Below are 21103 nucleotides of genomic sequence, written 5' to 3' on the forward strand. Positions count from 1 at the left end.
AAATGTGTATTTTGGCTTTGAAATGTGATGATTTAATAGCTTGTTTTTCCTCTCTTCCCAATTGCCAGAAGAAACTGAATCCTCAAAATTAAGACAGTCTGCATCATAGAACATTTACACGATTCAAGTGAGGTTATCGGCAAATACACACCAAGCAGTCACCTGCCATGTAAGTCGTCTTTCAGTCTTCATAATTATAACTGTTACTGTTGTGTCTTGTTTTTATATTAAGTATAGCTAATATCTTTGGTTTACAGAAAACTACGGTTTCTAGAAGTTAAGTGACTTTTAAAATTTCCACAATAAAGGACTGGCCTATAGAATCTTTCCTTTTTATCACTTTATATCTCTATTGATTATTTTAAGTAACAAAAGAACTCTTTTTCACCGTCTCAGACGGAACTAGCTAAGGATATGTAATAAAAGTTAGCAATTGCTCTCCTGGCTACACCAACCTTTGGTGCCTCACACCTTTTTTAGTAAGAAATCGTAATAATTGTGATGTATTTCCTAATTCTTCTTTTGCTCAAAGAAACTTAAAAATACATATACCTGTATGTATTCAAATATTCCACAGATAAACAAGAATTTTATTGTCCTTTTTTGTAAACTGAGAATCATATGTTACTTTGCAGAATTGGAAGTTCGTAATTTGATTAATAGAAACAATTCATAAATCAAAAGTTAGCACTGAAAATGGTTTTATTTTTATTTATTTTATATTTATTTTATTTTTAAGGATGGACCTAAGAATTGTAAAGCCCTTCAGTGATAATTTTTCATATATTAATTTTTGTAGGCACCCTGACAAACCTGTGATACAGAATTAACAACTACACTGTATGGTTTTTGTGTGGGAAGATTAAGCAAAGTAATCATATAAAAGCATAAAGTATATTGCTTGTCAGTTACAGAACAATGAAGCAAAGTTTCCTCTCATTTTTAACAGCATAGCATTTTCTCTTTACATTGTGTCTTATTGGAAGAGGAATGTTTGCTAATTTTATTTTATTTTTTTTCTTCTTTTCTTTTTTTTTTTTTTTCCAACGTTTATTTATTTTTGGGACAGAGAGAGACAGAGCATGAACGGGGGAGGGGCAGAGAGAGAGGGAGACACAGAATCGGAAACAGGCTCCAGGCTCTGAGCCATCAGCCCAGAGCCCGACGCGGGGCTCGAACTCCCGGACCGCGAGATCGTGACCTGGCTGAAGTCGGACGCTTAACCGACTGCGCCACCCAGGCGCCCCTACTAATTTTAAATAGTAAATAATGTAAAGATACAAATGAAAATAAGATGATCTCCCATCAGTCCTTTTTATAAATTATATATTTAAATTATAATTATAAATTTCTCCAGTCCTTTTATAAACAATGTAAATCGTTCAGTGTATCTCCTCCATACTTCTCTGTATGCTCAAAAGAATCCCAATCTATGCATATATACGAACACATACAAACTCTAAAACACTGTTTTGGCGAATCTTTTTTTGTAGTGGGGATTATTGTATAAATGTATTTTTTTATTTTTCATCACACTACAAAAGCTAAGTACATCATACATGTCTAAGTCAGAGTGCTTTATGGATTAATGTTTGAAATCTTTGAATATTACAAAATTTAAGTTTTAACCCATGTGGGCTTAATTGAGGTCTGTGATTTAATTAAGTGTTTATGTATGTTTTCTGCCAAATATCAACTTTGTGTCACAGTTACCTCTCAAATAAGTTGCAATTACCAATTATTGAGACAGCAGCGGTTTGACTAAACTATTACAGCATTATAGTCATGAGGATCCTGTTACTCAATATTTTCCTACTCTACTTATCCATTGCTTTTATGTCATATACCAATTGAGTTTTAGACTCAAAAAAAGTCACCAAATTTACTTTAGCTTATATTAGAACTTTTAATTCTAAAATGACTATGAGCTAATTAATGAAATATTAACAACCTTACAATAGTAAGTCTCTTCTTTCCATATATGTGTGTCACTATTTTCCAAACTTCTTTTTTTTTAATCTTTCTGTGAAAGTTTTTTTTGGTTTCATCATAAATGTCTTTAAAAATACCTGGTAAGTTCATCTCTTACAATTTTAGAGTATATCTCTCCATTTTGTTTTTTGTGGCTTTCCTTGTTTTTCTATTTTCATTACTGGGAGATTAATTTTGGTAATTGGAAAAGCTATTGGTTATTGTATAATTTCTGTCTGCCTATTTCCTTCCTGAACAAGCTATAAGTTATCAATTTTTCAGCACGAGTTGCTAGATTTCCCTAGCTGAATAATAATGGCTCTCTTTCATAGATGACAGTTTTTAAAAATCCTTCATACACATCATCACAAAAAATATGTGCCTTATGTTCTCCTTTCAACCAGTACTTTGGGATCATGCTTCATATGTGCCTCTTAGACCGTTGACACTCTTCAGTATTTTGTATTAGCTAGCGAATGGATTTATTCAAGTTATGCACATGCTACTAAGTTGTAAGTACAAACTCAATGTTTCTTTCTCTTTTTTTATGTGTATTTATCTTTGAGAGAGAGAAAGAGAGAGAGACAGAGCATGGGCAGGGGAGGGGCAGAGAAAGAGGGAGACACAGAATCCGAAGCAGGCTCCAGGCTCTGAGCTGTCAGCACAGAGCCCGACGCGGGGCTCGAACTCATGAACTGTGAGATCATGACCTCAGCCGAAGTCAGACGCTCAACCGACTGAGCCATCCATGTGCCCCTCCCATATCCATTTTAGCTGTGGATTCTCTTTGATGGTTCTTTTAATTTTTGTAGCTTTTTAGTACAGTTTAGTGTGTCAAATATTGTCCATCGGCATTCTCTGTTAGGTTTCTTGTATACATTTCCACTTGTTTTTTCTTGCATGTGGACTATAACAACACTATGCCCTACATCTAAAAACCAAAATCACTTTCAAATTATAATTTTACTATTTTTCAGTATATTCTCTTTCCATTTAAAATCTGTTGCATGTGTAAACACACATAGAAGACAGTATTTATATACACTCAGGACATATATACACTTAAACTTATTCATTGGCATTTTTTCACTTTTTTTTCTTGTTGCAGATAGTTTCTTTTATGACTTGCTGTTTCTGAAAGGTTTTTTGCCAATACATAGGGAAGACTTTAATCGCATATACTTCCTTAAACACTATCTTACCAAATTATATTACTGATTTACTTGGGGTTAGATTTACTTGGGGTTTTTAGTGATTAATAATAATATTTATTTGTTTGGGGCATTGGGATATTAAAACCAAACTACAAACTGCATCATCATAATCAGACTATTTCATGAATAATCATATGAACTAGTTAAGCAACACTTTTATTTTAGGACAACCTAGTCCAACTTCACATCTCATAGATGGGAAAGTGAATTCTAAACAAGAAATCAAATATGATTATTAAATGTGTATTTTTATGAAATTAAATGTTATGGTAATAAAACCATTTATGTTTCTGTTGTTACTTCTCAAATTCCAAAAAGGTGTTTACATATGGTGTGCCACTGAATTCTCTTGACAATTCCGTGATATACAATTCGTAATATTTTTTTTTTTTTTTTTTTAAATTTTTTTTTTTCAACGTTTATTTATTTTTGGGACAGAGAGAGACAGAGCATGAACGGGGGAGGGACAGAGAGAGAGGGAGACACAGAATCGGAAACAGGCTCCAGGCTCTGAGCCATCAGCCCAGAGCCCGACGCGGGGCTCGAACTCACGGACCGCGAGATCGTGACCTGGCTGAAGTCGGACGCTTAACCGACTGCGCCACCCAGGCGCCCCTACAATTCGTAATATTTTTATAGCATAAGCTCTCTGCCAGATACATAAGTAAGCTTTAAGTGTTAATGATTATCATTGTTATCATTATTTTTTCATGTTTGTAATACTATATCAAATAACTGGTCTATGGTACCATTGTTTTGTAATTTCCCGTAATAATTTTCTCAGTAATATCGCAAATTCTTTTTCACCATTACTAGTAATACCAGGCAACACGACATAATCAAGACAAAAGTAATACTTTTTCCAAGCACCCTTCATTTCATATTTCTTCTTTAATCAATATTAATTGTCTGGTTCATTTTATTTGAAATCTGCCACACGTAGAACGATACGTAATACTCCAAAATTGCATGTATTTAGGCATGTCTTTACAGAGAACCAAATATTGTGATAACATTTATGTTTCTCTTTCTCTTCAAAACCAGTCCGTAGAGTCTGGCCTTGACAGCTTCTGGAAACACAGGACCATACTATACACATTCTGCACTGTGTTTTCCACGGACTTCCATACTTGTCCTTTAGATGGGCTGTTCAGCACTGTGCTTTCCGGTAATTACCTTGGAGTGCTTTTCCAAGGGGGTTTATAAACATTTGGCTATGTCTACATCTTGATCCCACAGCTCATGGAAGACCTTGAAACAAAATAGCATTTTATCAAGTGTAATGAATCTCACATAATACATCTTTTTTGTTAAACAACTAACTCACTGTGAACTCCAACTAGGTGAAAGTAATTAAGGTCTTTCTTTAAATTCAAATTTTAACATAGGCAGACGGAGTTTGAGTTTGTTATAAATTGCTAATATGTCTGTGGATGTTTATATCTGTTAAATACCTACCTTATGTGAGAGCAGTTGAACTCAATTCGGTTTATTGAATTTTATCGATAATGAAGCCAATAGCTCAAGGTTTCATTACTGTAGCATTTTATTTTATTTCTTTTTTTGAGTCATTTCTATGCCCAACTGGGGCATAGAACTCATGACCTCAGAGATCAAGAGTCCCATGCTCTCCAACGGAGCCAGCCAGTTGCCCCAAGGTTTCGTTAGTGTAGCATTGTAATACCATTGAGGATCTGGTGTTTCAAATGCCTGATAGCTATACCCTCTTTCTTTAAAGATTTCATTAGATATTCCAACCATTTTTTAAACAAATTTTATTTTTTGAAGTTTATATATTTTGAGAGAGAGAGACAGAGACAAAGAGAGAGAGAGAGAGAGAGAGAGAGAGAATGCACGGAAGGGGCAGAAAGAGGGAGAGACAGAGAGAATCCCAAGCAGGTTTCACACTGCCAGTACAGAGCCTGACGTGAGGCTTGAACCCGTGAATCACAAGATCATGACCTGAGCCGCAATTGAGAGTCAGACGCTTAACCAACTGAGCCACCCAGGCGCCCCTCCACACATTTTCTTTCGGATGTTAACCTAAACATCTGCTTCCCATATTTATGAAAATGTCATAAATTTGGGCTTTTGTCTAGAGCTGAGCTAGACTCCTCCATGGCATGGCTGCGTCAGCTTTGATTTTCTTTGGCCAAGTGGCTTGCGGTGATCTTAAACTGACATATGTGTATGACCTACGTAGCACATACATGCTAGTCTCTCATGCAAGCACATGACCTACATAGCAGCAGCAGAGTCATAAGGAAATGGAAGGTCCTGATATAACTTCCCAACAGTCCTTGTGATCAATAGTCAACCTTGTCTCCTAGAGCTTTGGCCTTATGTCCCTTACAAAGACACCCACGGGGCTGACCAAAAACTCCATTCTTCTGGTTTGAATTGACCAATCCAGCCTTAGCCCAGAAACCCCCAAAGCACTCCATGGAGCCTAATAAAGATATGTGCCGTAAGTCCTGTCTCTCCCTCTGGCTATACTTTGCCTTCACTTCCCCGTGTGGTCCCTTGAGATGTGCTGGGTACTTCCTCCAGGACCTGTGGATAATGAACTTCTCTATTTCAATTTCTCTTGTGATCTGGCGCCCTGAACTCTAAATTAACAACCGTTCATTTGACAAATCCACAACTTTTCATTCTGGAATGACTAAATTAATTAAGGAAAATGCAAGATCTTTCAAACCCGGAGTCGTCTCCTTTTCTGATCTGTGCAATTGGCCATTTTTAGCAAATTTATTTCTTTTCTACTCTTCAGTGAGATTTTCTTTTCTTACTCTTAAATATTTTAACAGTACCTAAGTCTAATCCTGGGAATTTTGACCATTTTGTTGTCGTTGTGATTGTCTTTATTTTTTTTATTTTATTGCCTTTTCCTATGGTCTTTTGTTTGCTCAGAAATGGAGACACTAATTTTAATACAAACATTTAGCAGTTTGCATCATTATTTTTTGAAATTATGTTTTGTTATTTATTTATTTTTAAAGTTTTTTTTTTTTTTTGTGCATCATTCTTGACATGTACTTCTTAGATATTGGATGTTTACTTCTATTGGGGACCAAATTCGGAGTGAGTTGATTGCCAACATATCAAGATAGTCTATAGGTAGATCATTCAGTTCTGAATAGAAAATAAATATGTGTTAGGAAAACTTTTTGTTAGGGAATTAAATGTTGGAATACTATAATTTCATCTATTTTAATATTGCTTGGTAGTTTACAAAAATACTTTCTCATATGATCTTGTTCAATGTTCACAACAACTTCATGAGGTACAATTAATAATTTCAAGGCCAGTCTTTTGAAGGATTTATGAGATCATCTACATGAAATTTTAAAGCACTCTACCTGTCAAGGATGTAAAAACTATATAAAGATTAATTGCTTTTGTGTGTTTTAGTAATATGAGTAAAAATTATTGTTTTATTTTAATGGTAGCAAAAGTTATATCTTCTGGAGATTAACTGTATTACATTTATTTTCATTTTTGACCTATACTGTATTGATTTTGATTAACATGTTAATACCTTTTCAATCCAAACAGTGAAATAAGGCAAAGATCCTTGGTGAAAAATTAATAATCTAACTTAAAAAAATTTTTTTGACGTTTATTCATTTTTGAGAGACAAAGAGACACAGAGCATGATCAGGGGAGGGGGCAGAGAGAGAAGGAGGCACAGAATCTGAAGCAGGCTCCAGGGTCCAAGCTGTCAGCACAGAGCCCAACATGGGGCTTGAACTCATGAATGGTGAGGTCATGACCTGAGCCGAACTCGAATGCTTAATCGACTGAGCCACCTAGGCGCCTCAATAATACAACTTTTAAACTAAATTTACTACATTGTTTTTATCATTCAATACTTTTCATGTTAAAAATAAAGCACATACCAATGTGTGTGAAAATGTATAACTACTTTTTTTTCTTTTCATTTTTATGGATTTTAAAACTTTTAAAAAGTTTTTATTTTGATATAATTACACAGACAAGAAGTCACAAAAAATGTCTGGGAAGGTCCGGTGCCATCTTTCTCCAGCCTTCACCAGTCTTGCATTAAGTGTAATATTATATCAAAACTCTGCTTGTAATGATGTATCTGTGCAGTCGACATAGATACAGTATCACTGCTCGTTTTTAATGGGCGAAATACAGAGCAATAATATACACATTTTTCTGCAAATCATTTTATGTCATAGACAAGCCGTATGCGCTTTTTTCTGGATTAACATTTCGCAAAAAATAGGCTGTGAGCTATTTATGAGTGGTGACATCAGTGGACTTAAGTGACCTTATTTTGTAAAGGAATAAAAGAGGGTGCAAAGGAATAGAAGAGATTTCATTGCACGTAGGTATTTCCACGTTTGCACATGTGTGTGTATATGCATGTACGTGCACACTTTTATAAGGATGCGTACCAAAATTTGAGATGTATTGTGATAGTATAATGGCTTATGTTACCATGTTGCTTCCAATCTTCTAGAAGAACCTCCTTGTGGTGTCATGAACGTCCTCACTGACACCTCATGGCAATCCTGTGATGAAGAATTAATAATATTTTCTAAATCATAGGATTGTCGTGAGGATCACGTGAGATTTTCCATCTATTAATACTAACAAATTATCATTATTGTTCTCGTTATTTTTTATCATTACTTATTTTTGACTTCATATTTTGAAATGGTATTTTTAAGTTTTTCTTTTCCTTATTTTGAGAGAGATAGAGTGCAAGCAGGGGAGGGGGCAGAGAGAGAGGGAGAATCTCAAGCAGACCCCGCATTACCAGCGCAGGGCCTGACACAGGGCTCGGACCCACAAAATCGTGAGATCATGACCTGAGCAGAAACCAAGAGTCAGATGCTCAACCACCTGAGTCACCCAGGTGCCCCTGAAATAATTTGTGATTCCCAAGAAGTTGTAAAAATAGCACGAGGAGCATCCATATATCCTTCATTCGGCTTTTCCTTGTGATAACATCCTATATACCGTGGTCCATTATCAAAAGCAGGAAACTGACATTGGTAGAATACTATTCATTAGACTACAGACTATTCCGATTTCAATACTTTTTACGTACTCATTTTTCTCTCTCTTCTCTCTCTCTGTAGGTAAGTTCTAGGGAGTAGTAGCACACGTATGGATTTGTGTAACCACGGCCACAATGAAGACGCGTAACCGTGCCATCACCACAAAACAATTCCAACCAACGCCCCGTTACAGACACACTCTCTTTACCCACCTCCATCCATCCAACCTGGGAATCCGTTTTCTATCTCAACGCTTTTTAAGTTTACATAATGTTACACAAATGGAGTCGTAAACATGTAATCTTCTGACGTTCTATTTTTTCACGCAGAGCAATAACCTTGAGCTCCATCGAACGTGTGTGTATCAGTAGTTCATTTTTAATCCCGAGCAACACTCTGTAGTATGAACGTACCTCAGTTGGCTTAACCGTTCACTCATTATGGACATCTGTGTTATTTCCACTTTTTTTTTATCCCAGCTGTTATGAGCCTTCATGTATAACCCTTTTGCAGACAAATTTTTGTCACTCTAGGATAAATACTGAGGAGTACAATCCAGAGTCAAGTGGTAAGTGTATGTTTAATTTTTAAATTATCTACCAAACTCTTTTCCAGAGCAGCTATACCATTTTACATTCCCTCCAGCAATATATGAGACATCATTTCTCTGCATCCTTATGAGCATTGGATATCATCACTGATTTTTTGTTGTATTTATTTATTTATTTATTATTCATTCATTCATTCATTTATTTTTATGTAATCTCTACACCCAGTGTGGGGCTCGAACTCATGACTCCGAGATGAGCCATGGCTCCAACTGAGCCAGCTAGGCACTCCTCATCACTTTTTTAATTCAGCTGTTCTAATAGTACGTCATGATATCTCATTGTAGTCTTAATTTGCATTTTCCTCATGGCTAATGATGTTGAGTATCTTTCCATCTGTTTATTTGCCATCCATTAATTCTCTTTAATGAAGTGTCTACATGCTTCTGTCTGGATATTTTCTTCCAGTTTATTAATTTCCTTTTCTTCTGTTTCTGATCGGTTGTTAAAATCATCTATTAAGTTTGTGTTTTTAGTTCTAAAATTTCCATCTGATACTTTTTTGTGTTTTAATTCTCTCCTGCATTATTTTCTCTTACAATATTAGACATAGTCATAAAAATTGTTTTAAGATTCATGTCTAGGGACACCCAGGTGGCACAGTTGGTTAAGTGTCTGACTTCCACTCAGGTCATGATCTCACGGTTTGTAAGTTCAAGCCCAGAATTGGGCTCCATGATGACGATGTGGAGCCTGCTTGGAGTTCTCTCTCTCTTTCTCTCTCTCTCTCTGCCCCTTCTCCACTCTCTCTCTCTCTCTCTCAAAATAAATAAACCTTAAAAACAGATTCATGTCTACTGACTCCAGTATTTTGATATCCTGTGTGAGAAATATATGTATTCAGCCAGGAAAGAAGAAAATCCTGCCATTTGTGACAACATGGAACTTTAGGGCTTTATAAGTGAAACAAAACACAGAGAAGGAAAAACACTGCATGATCTCATGCACATGTGGAACCTAAATAAGTCAAACAAATTCATAAAAGCAAAGAATAGAATGGTGGTTGCCAGGAATTAGAGAGTTGAGGAAATGGGGAGACATTGGCCGAAAAGTACAAAGTTTTATTTATAAGATGAATGTATTCTGGAGATCTAATGTACAGTACAGTGACTATAGGTTAATACTACTGTATCATATCCTTGAACTTTGCTGAGAATTAATCTTAATTGTTCTCACATATGAAAAATGGTAACTGTGAAGTGATGGATATGTTAATTAGATTGATTATGGTAATCATTTCACAATGTAAAACATTACATTGTGCACATTAACTATATACAATTTTTTAAATGTTTATGTATTTTGAGTAAGAGAGAGAGAACAGGTGAAGGGCAGAAGAGAGGGAGAGAGAGAATCCCAAGCAGACTCTGGGTTGTCAGCACAGAGCCCAATGTGGGGCTCGAACTCCTACACTGTGAGATCGTGATCTGAGCCCAAATGAAGAGTCAGATGCTTACCGATTGAGCCTCCCAGGTGCCCCAACTACATACAATTGTTATTTTTCAATTATCTCTCAATGAAGCTGGAAAAAAGTAATGGTCCTAAGATATTTATTAAACATGTTTTTCTTCTTCTACACATAGTTATTTATTTATTTATTTATTTATATTTAATTATTTATTTATTTTAGGGTTTTTTAAAAAAAATGTTTTATTTCTGAGAAAGAGAGAGAAAGAGCACAAGCAGGGCAGGCCCAGAGAGAGAAGGGAACAGAGAATCCAAAGCAGGCTCCGCTGACAGCAGAGAGCCCCATGCGGGGCTTGAACACCTGAGCCGAAGTCATACGCTTACTCCACTGAGCCACCCAGATGTCCCTGCACCTATTTATTTTACAAACATCTGGTGATTGACTAGAGACATGGTACAAAATTCGGTCCAGAGAAATTATTAATGTCCCTCGTCATGTTTGTGTATGTCTGCACATTATTATACTTCTCTGTGGAGTCAAAAGAACTTTTTTATTTGTTGATGTGCTTCACAATGAAAGCCTCAAAATACTTTGTTCATTTTGTGCTGATTTCGTCATGAAAAAATATTTAAGAGGGCATTAGTAAATTTGTAGATCACATGCTTGTTGTGACAGTGAAGTGGGCACAATCCATATGAAATACTAAATATGGACTTTTCTTTGGGGTAATCAGAGACTGAGTAATTTAGGCCAACTTTCTCAGGGAGAACAACTAACGTTGCCAACCAAAACCAGAGCTAAACTTGGAGGAGGTCATCAAGGGGACATAGCCTCTGATTGACCTAGTAACTGGCGAGGGTAACTGTCATCCCCCCCCACCCCCGCTTGTCCTAGAAATGTACACTCTGCCTGCTGTTCCCAGAGCGGTCATCCTGTTCAAGGGTGCAGCATGGAGAGGAATATGCTGTTGAGACCACCTGGACGGTAGATGGGACTGAACGCAGTTAAGGCTTTTATACCCACTTTTAGGATTCTGGCGGGTGATCCAGAGATCCTTCTCGCTGATGCCAAGATAAACCTTGTAGATAAGTCCCCTTGCTGGTTAAACCTGCCACCTCCCAATGCGGAGCGGCCTGCCTTTTTCTTCGTCTCTCCCTGCCCTTCATGTCTAGGGCCCAGTTTTCGAACCAACAGAAACCCAGAGGTAAGCCTGGCGTTTGGGGCCGAATTTTTACTGAAAACATCATCATCCTCTACCTCTCCTTAGTTTCCCATCTGCTTCTCAGAAACGCAAAATGCCTTTGCGGAGCCATTAATTTTTTTGTGCTCTCTGCCTTTCTTACAAGTGTTTCACGGGCAGATCTCAATTTTTAGTGGTTTGCTTGGATTTTTTGAGTGATTGAGATATATATATATATATATATATATATATATATATATATATTATAACACCTATATATAATTGCTAAGCACCATGCTTGATATGTATTGATTAAGCTCAAAGGCTGGAGCCTGCTTCACATTCTGTGTCTCTGTCTCTCTTTGCCCCTACCCTGCTCATGCCCTGTATCTGTCTCTCTGTCTCAAAAATAAATAAACGTTAAAAAAAAGCCAATAAAACTACACCGTATGAAGCATGTGCCATACTTCCTCTGCTGTGAAAGATCATCCCTCGGATATTTGTATTACTTTACCCTTAAGACCTAGTTTTTGCTGAAATCTCAACCTCACAATGACAGCAACCCTGACCACCCTATATAGTATGACAACCCGTAGCCACATGCCTATTCTTTGATCTTCCTCCATATTTTCATTTTCCACAAAAGTCTTTACATTCTAAAATATTATATAATTTTCTTACTATTTATGCGTATAGTTTATTACCTCTCTTCTTCAATGTAACGTAAAGTCCATGGGGGTACAGATGTTTGAAAGTTTTGTTCTCTGTTATAACTCAAACAATTCTGATGGTGTCAGACATAGAAAGTACTCAATAAACGATTGTTAAATGAGTTAGTTCATTTCAAGGTAACCTTTTTCATTTTACTTAATACTTTCCTGGAACTTTTTTTAAGTTTATTTATTAATTTTGAGAGAGAGAGAGAAAGAGAGCAGAGAAAGGACAGAGAGAGAGAGAGAGAGAGAGAGAGAGGGAGGGAGAGAGAGAGAATCCCAAACAGGCACCGAGCTGTCATCAAGGAGCCTGTCCCAGGGCTCTAACTCATGAAACACAAGATCATGACCTGAGCTGAAATCTGGAGTTGGATATTTAACTGGCTGAGCCGCCCAGGCACCCCTCTCTGAACTTTCCTTGATAAGTATTCTTTGTTGCCTGTTTTCATTTTCAATGGGTTCTTTTGCTCATCTTTTCAGTTGATTAGTACAACCATAAAAGGGAATCGTTATCTTCATCTTTCTTTGTTCTCCCTGTCTTTTTATGTGTCCAAAGCATTGTAAAATTAAAACCCAGGCCGACTCTCCACCACCATAATTAAAAGTTCTATGTGTGTTAACTGGGGTCAATAGTGATGACCCCTCTTTCATTTCTGGTATTGGTATTTTGTATCCTTTCTCTTTCTTCTTGGTTTATGTGGAAGATATTTATCACTTTTATTGAACTTTTCAAAGGACCAGTTTTTTATTTCTTTGATTTTCTTTATTGTTCGGCTCTTCGATTTATTGATTTTTATCCTACTTTTTATTACTTCCTTTCTTATGTTTGGTTTAGTTTTTTAATTTAATTTTTTCCTGTTTGCCTATTTTTGACAGAGAGAAGGAAAGCGTGAGCCATGGAGAGGCAGAGAGAGAGGGAGACAGAGGATCCAAGGAGGCAACGCCCTGTCAGCACAGGGCCCGATGTGGGGCTTGAACTGACGACCCCGAACTGGGAGATCATGACCCGAGCCAAAGTCGGACACTTAACTGACTGAGCCACCCAGGCGCCCCGCTTGTTTTAGGAATGAATTGCTGTTCTTTCTCTAGTTTCCTGTAGTGAGAGGCTAGTTATAGATTACAGATCTTTCTTCTCTTCTACTATATGCATTCAGTGCTATAAACCTCCTTCTAAGGACTGCTTTCCCTGTATCTCACAAATTGTGATAGGTTGTATTTTCATATTCATACGGTTGAAAATATTTTAAAATTTCTTGAGACTTTTTCTTTGGCTTATATTTTATGTAGTAGTGTGTTGTTCAACTTCCAAACATTTGGAACTTTTCCAAGAACCATTCTGCTACTGATTTCTGGTTAAATTCTATTATCTGCTAACATAATTTATATAATTTCTATTAAATTTGTTAAGGTGCACTTTATGGTCCAGGGGGTGATCTGTCTTGGTGAATGCCTTTGATTCGTATAATTCGTTTATTCTGACGCGCTGTTATTAAGATACACACACATAAAGTATTTTTATGTCTCCCTGGAAAATGGCCCTTTTCATGATTATGTATGGACTCTCTTTATCCCTGATCAATTTTCTGGTTCCGAGGTCAGCATTGTCTAATCTGAAATTAATGTTGTTACCCCAGCTTCCTTTTGCTTAATGCTAGCATGCTGTATCTTTCTCCATATATTTGCTTTTTAAAAAAAGTTTATTTGCATTTATTTTATGCAGAATGACTCCCAGGCTGTAAGTTTTTGTTTCTTCTGTTTCTTCTGGGATACCTTTTTCATCTGTGCAACTTCCTCTTCTGGCTTAGGAACACTCCGCTCGTTTTCAGTCAGGATCATCCCATCATGTCTGGGTTAATCTGACCAGGAGCCCTGTAAGTTCTACCCCGCGTATTGGGGGCTTGGTTCACCCGGATGTGATCAATGACCAGAGAATCTACATCTGAACCCTTAAAATCACCATTACTGTCTGCATTTTTTTTTTAATTTTTTTTTCAACGTTTATTTATTTTTGGGACAGAGAGAGACAGAGCATGAACGGGGGAGGGGCAGAGAGAGAGGGAGACACAGAATCGGAAACAGGCTCCAGGCTCCGAGCCATCAGCCCAGAGGCCGACGCGGGGCTCGAACTCACGGACCGCGAGATCGTAACCTGGCTGAAGTCGGACGCTTAACCCACTGCGCCACCCAGGCGCCCCTACTGTCTGCATTTTTAATCATGTGCATTAAAAAGGCAGCCCTCCTTTTGGGCCCCTGACCCTGTGTCCAGCCCCACGGTTTGGCCTGGCCGCACCTGCCAACCCCATCATTGCAGGGACGGAATGGCACACGTTGCTTTTGCAAAGTGACATCTTTCAGATACGTTGTGGTTTTTGGGGTATGCATACCGTTGACGGTCTAGGCAGTTTCACACGTGTTCTTAAAGTGAAGACTGATGGGATTCCTGGAGGTAAAATTCACAAACGTGCAGAGGCCTCCCGAAGACCGCAGCCTGCAAGAGTTTCTTGCTCTCACACTCATTTACACACCGCCTCCAATAATTTCTCAGTTAAGATTTAAGTGTTCCTACCAGTTTATGTCTCTACTGGCTTTTGATCCCAGTAAAATGAGCTTCGTTGTTCTCTGTATTCACCTTTCTGTCCAGATTTCAGGATACGGTTTGACCCTCAACTTCTATTCTCTGATGGTCCAAGGCAAGTCATTGGCTTTTAGTTTGTTCAGTATTTTCTTCTTGTATGTAGAGGAGTGATGACTTCCAAGCTCTTAACATGCTGGAGCTGAAATAGGAAGTTGTTCTGTTTTTCAGCTCATTAAATATGATATGCTTATGTTTGCTTAGGATTTTTATGTGAGTTTATTCTCCAAGTTTCTGGCATCTCTTGTTTGCTGTAGGTAATTTTGGAAAATTCTTGACCATTGTTTCTTCAAATATTTTTTTCTGTCCCTTTCTGCCTTTCTTCTGGGAGTTCAATTGTACATATGTAAGACTTTTTTTAATCTTGTATCACATCTGTTGGTACACTCTAGATATCTTAGCTCCTAAATAATTAATGATTGAGACCGAATGTATTTTTGGGAGAGGGTAGAATCTTGAAGAGTAATTTGACAGATTTAAGCTTGAAAAAGAAATGATATCAGAATTGATGGAAAACTGGAGAGAGGAGAGGGAGCACTCTTTAATAGGGGATATTGACTTGAGAAAAGTTATCAGCTTATAATTGTAAGGTATTTTTAGCAATCAGTGAATAGAGCAATCTGCACATGGTGTTCATTTTATTTTATTTTTTTAAATATTTATTTTTGAGAGAGAGAGAGAGAGAGAGAGAGAGAGAGAGAGGAGAGGCAGAGATATGGAGACAGAATGTGAAGCAGGCTCCAGGCTCTGAGCTATCAGCACAGACCTGAGCTGAAGTTGGACGCTTAACCAACTGAGCCACCCAGGCGCCCCTATGGTGTTCATTTTAGAAACCAATAAGGCATATCTCTTTTTGCTGACTTAATACCTACTTACCCTTCAAAACTTGGTTTAAATATCAGATCTTTTAGGAAGCATTTTCTGACCTTTCCGAAACAGATTTAGTCTGCTTGCTTTACATTTTCATAGAACTTTGCATTTAAAAAAAAATTGAAAAAAATTTGTATTTTAGAGAGAGAGAGAGCATAAGCAAGGGAGAGGGGCAGGTGGAGGGAGAGAGAGAGAAAAAGAGTGAGGGAGAATCTCACGCAGGCTCCACGCTCAGGGTGGAGCCAGACACAGGGCTCAATTCCACGACCCTGGGATCGTGAACCCAGCCGAAAAATCAAGAGTTGGACCCTCAACGGACTGAGCCACCCAGGCGCCCTGAACTTTGCATTTGTTTTTTTTTTTTTTAGTTTGCGTATGTATGTATTTTTTATTTTGTATTATAGTAGTAGCAGCTGACATTTGTTGAATGATTACTATATGCCAGGTATTATATTAAGTAATTAAGAATGATCTCATTTAAGTATACATTTAAAAGTTGTCTTTTACTTTAGACTGTATGTACCATAAAGTGAAATGACAAATATCATAACCTTTTGTTCACTATTGTATCCCTAGTGTCCACCACAGAGCCTGGCACATCATAGGTACTTAAGATAGCTTTTTTGACTGATCAAGTAGTCAAAGATGTCATTGGTACCTTTATTGTTTAATCTTAGCTAATTAAGATAGTTTTTCTTTCTAGGGGTGCCTGGGTGGCTCAGTCAGTTAAGATTCCAACTTCGGCTGAGGTTATGATCTCATGGTTTGTGGGTTCGAGCCCCACATCAGGCTCTGTGCTGACAGCTCAGAGCCTGGAGCCTGCTTCGGATTCTGTGTCTCCCTCTCTCTCTGTTCCTCTCCTACTCGCACTCTTTCTTTCTCTCGATCTCTAAAAAATAAACATTCAAAAAAATTTTTCTAAGATATTTTTCTTTCTAGTCCATTGGATTTACATGTTAATATTGCTAAATTACTACTTTGGTTAAAACTTTTTTTTTAAAGTTTATTTATTTTCAGAGAGAGAGAGAAAGAAAGAGAGGCAGAGAGAGAGAGGGAGCGTGCACGAGTTGGGGAGGGGCTGAGAGAGAGAGAGGGAGAGAGAATCCCAAGCAGGGTCCACACTGTCAGAGCAGAGCCCGACCTCACGACTTAGGGGCTGGAATCCAAGAACCGTGAGATCATGACCTGAGCTGAAATCAAGAGTCGGACGCCTCACTGAGCCATCCAGGTGCCCCTAGTTTGGTTAAAACTTAAGGCTAGTAACTTCGACAGCTTCTAGAATGCCCCTCTGGTACGGTGAATGATTTTAGAGTTCAAAGAGAGAGAAACAACCACCGACTAATTCACTCTGCTCTGTTGGGACCACATAATCACCTTGTGAAGTAGCTGCCACTTTTAAATGATTTGAATCTTCGATAGGTGATTTTATTTGGGATTTCAGAGTTTATTTAACCATGAGTTTCTTATGGAAAACTGATCTAAATGCATACTGCTGTCAAATTTATTTTTCTGCATTCTGCTCGTATACGTATGTAGTTTCTACTCGGTAGAAATAATCTTAGTATAAAATAAAAAGATTCCAAACTCATTTAATAACCATGTGTAAGAAATAACTATACTTCTCCGATCTGTCAGCAAAATGTTAGTCTTTTTTTTTTTCTTCCCAGTGACCTAGATACACCCAAAGCCTGTGAGAGTTACTCTGAATTTCTTTTGCAAAAATCAATACCGGTTTTCCCTTGCCTATTTCTATAGGGAATATTTTCTTTTTGCCTTCCATCCATCCACAGTAGAAACTTTCGCCAGAGATAAAGAATATGACAAGCTTTCCAGATTCATCTCCTAGCAAAGAAAGGGATTTTTCACATGGGTTCATTAAGCTGAGATATTCTATCCTGAGCGAAGTTCCAAGTTAGCACTTGCTGGCTGATGTTCAAAATAGATAAAAATAGAATGATAGATTTCAATCATCTAGTATAACGTTTGCAAAGAAGACCGTCTCCTCGGTAATTGAATCATAATTTGTGTTCAGTTAGTTCCAAAAGACGAGCATAATAACCTGTGATACTTGTTTAGCCTTTTGTAAGTTTTAAAGGTTTTCACATCTATAGCATCCCAGTTGATCCTCGTGTGAAAATGAAGGAAACCTCTTGAAAATGGAGTCTGAAGCCCTGAAGGGGGAGCTCCTGAGCTCCTCTCCCTGCAGCCTGCATCCCCCGAGGGAAGAAGGAAGATAAGAATTATCTTGACAAGGGAGGACACTTTTCACATGGGAATGTCGTCTCCTCCACGCTTGTTCTTCTCCGATGAACTTTTGTTTGAGACAGACCTCCCCAATTTCCACCTAAAACCTAATCAAAGCTGACCTTCCCTTTGTCTCTTGGACTCTCCTATGTTTTGTCATAGTTTTCACGTCTCAAATTCCGATTCCCCTGCCCTTCCTGAATAAACTCCTTTTCCTGGTAAAATAAGTGGCCGTTGAGTTTTTAAGGTTGACACAATGTTCATTACTTGACCCTTTCTCTTGTGCATTCTTCTACTCCAGAGCTTGGAGTGATAAATGCTTGGTTTTCTAGACTCCCCTGCAAGTGAGGCCGACCTTGTGACGCAGCTCGAGCCGGAGAGATGAAAGAAGGGGAAAGCTGAGCGGTGTTCCGAGAAATAGTTTTGATCACCGATGAAAAGAAAGGCAAATGCAGCCTCTTAGCGTCTTCCGCCCGGAACACACAGGTGTTATGACACCTTACAACCACAGGGTAATGCCGACAAGATGGCAAGTTGGAAGGAGCCCAGACGTCTGCATTCATTGTTGGGCGCCCGAGGCTCAGTTTGGCATTGTTGGTTGTGAGAGAAGAGAACCCCTTTTTGGGCCACTGCGATTTTGGCATTCGGCCATGTGCTAATACATGCCCAGTTACTGGAGTTAATTCACCACCACTAAATAGGTGAGGAAAATGATACTGAAAGGACATGCTCTTTAACACAGCAACAGTAGGGGGATGTTGCTTTGGTTTTGTGTGGATTTTGTTTTATGTATTTATTTATTTTAGAGAAAGAGAGAGAGCAGGAGCAGGGGTGAGGAGCAGACGGACAGAGAGAATTGTAAGCAGGTTCCACGCTCAGTGCAGAGACTGACACGGGGCTTGATCCCGTGACCCTGGGATCATGACCCGAGCAGAAATCAAGAGTTAGACATTCAACCAACCGAGCCACCCAGGGGCCCGAGTTTTGTGTAGTTTTATATATATATATATATATATATATACACACACATATATATGTATATGTATACACATATGTATATATATGTGTATATATATATTAAAAACTACACAATATATATACACACACATATATATATACCTACATATGTATATATATATGTATATATATATATATACCTACATATGTATATATATGTATATATGTGTATATATATATATATATATATATATACCTTAAGGTGGGGGGTGCCTGGGTGGCTCAGTCTGTTAAGTGCTCGACTCTTCATTTCAATTCAGGTTTTAATCCCAGAGTTGTGGGATCAAGCCCTGAGTTAGGCTCTGTACTGAGTATAGAGCCTGCTTGGGATTCTCTCTCTCCCTCTCTTTCTGCCCCTCCCCCCTCAAAATGAATTAAACATTAAAAAAAAAACCTTAAGGATGGTAATCATTTCAGAAAACATGGGTACGCTCCCCCATATTTAGAATTCGTATACTCACCAGGAGAAGAAATACTACCTATGATTCCTAGCTTCATCAATAATGTGTCTATGGATTATTTGTGGTTTGGGCCATTAGGAAAAGTACTATCATGGGAATCCCTTTCAATGTCTTCCGGTGCATATATACATCCACTTTTCTATGGTCCTTACTCAAGAGTGGGATTGCTGGGCTACAGATCATGTATGTCTTCAGTTTTACCAGCTACTTCTCAACTCTTTTCCAAAGTGGTTATATTAATTATGTATCCTACCAACAGAGTATTAGAATTATATCCTCCTCACCAGTGGGTATTATCAGATTGTGAAAAGTTGCCAGTCTGCAATGTGGGTAATGATCTCGTATTGTGGTTTTGATTGATATTTTCCTGATTACGAGTAAGGTTGAGCTCCATTGCATATGATGGTTGGACAGCTGGAATTTCTCTGTTTTGAAGGAACTACAAATCTTTCCATCTTTCTGTAGAGGTGGGATCTGTCTTCTCATTGGTTTGTTTCTCATATTTTGATTCCTATTATTCATGGGATTTATGTTCTGTAACTACCATCATGAACCCCGAATTAGCAAATGCTGAACTATGCGCTCAGGAAGAATACAGGATTAAGTTCCAGTGAGCCACTGGTCACATTTACATCAACGGAAACACCTTGTTTACCTTGTAAACCAGACAAACTCGTCAGTGTTGGAAATCTGCTCTTCCCATTACCTTCTCCTGTATGACACTTAACAGATACTTTTTTCTTTTCTTTTCTTTTAAATATTTTATTTCAAGTAATCTCTATACCCAACATGGGGTTTGAACTTACAACCCCGATATCAAGAGTCACAGGCTCTACTGGACTGAGCCAGCCAGGTACCCCCACTTAACAGATACCTTTAAAATTCTTCCGGGGGGTGCCTGGGTGGCTCAGTGGGTGAAGCGTCCGACTTCGGCTCAGGTCATGGTCTCCCAGTTAGTGGGTTCAAACCCCATGTCGGGCCCTGTGCTGACAGCTCAGAGCCTGGAGCCTGCTTCCGATTCTGGGTCTCCCTCTCCCTCTGCTCTTCCCCCACTGGCTCTCTGCCTCTCTCTCTCTCTCTCTCTCTCTCAAAAATAAATCAACATTTGAAAAATATTGAAAATTCTTCCATAACCTCCCAATCTGCAGAAACTGCCTCACCTACAAGTTTAGCGATTTCCACACCGTATAGCCTTTTGAAATATGCAAGGCAAGCAGCCAACACTGCTCAAGAAGAGTTTAATGTTTCCCTGACCCCGGGCAATGTGAGTGTCAATTTCTTTGGCTTTCAGTGTCTCGACTGTCCGTTTCGCTTTCATTAACTTGTTATCATCTCCCAACTCCACAAAGTTAGCCACTTTTCCATCTCCTCCATAGCTTCCTCACGCCTATAGCTGTTATTTTAGCACTTTCCAGAACTGCCTCATGCAAAGATTGACGAATTCCCTCTTCCTTTATCTGGATATACCTGCGGAAGTGTATTAAGCCGCGGGACATGAGGGGCACCTGGGTAGCTCAGTGGGTTAAGCGTCTGACTTCGGCTCAGGTCATGATCTCGCGGTTTATGAGTTCGAGCCCCACGTCAGGCTCTGTGCTGACAGCTCCGAGCCTGGAACCTGCTTCAGGTTCTGTGTCTCCTCCCCTCTCTGCCCCTCCCGTGCTCAGGCCCTGTCTCTCTCTGTCTCTCAATAATAAATAAACGTTAAAAGAAATTACAAAAAAACAAAAACAACCTCAGGACATGAGAGATTCC

Source organism: Lynx canadensis, chromosome X (assembly GCF_007474595.2).
Source record: "Lynx canadensis isolate LIC74 chromosome X, mLynCan4.pri.v2, whole genome shotgun sequence".
In the NCBI taxonomy this organism is placed as follows: domain Eukaryota; kingdom Metazoa; phylum Chordata; class Mammalia; order Carnivora; family Felidae; genus Lynx; species Lynx canadensis.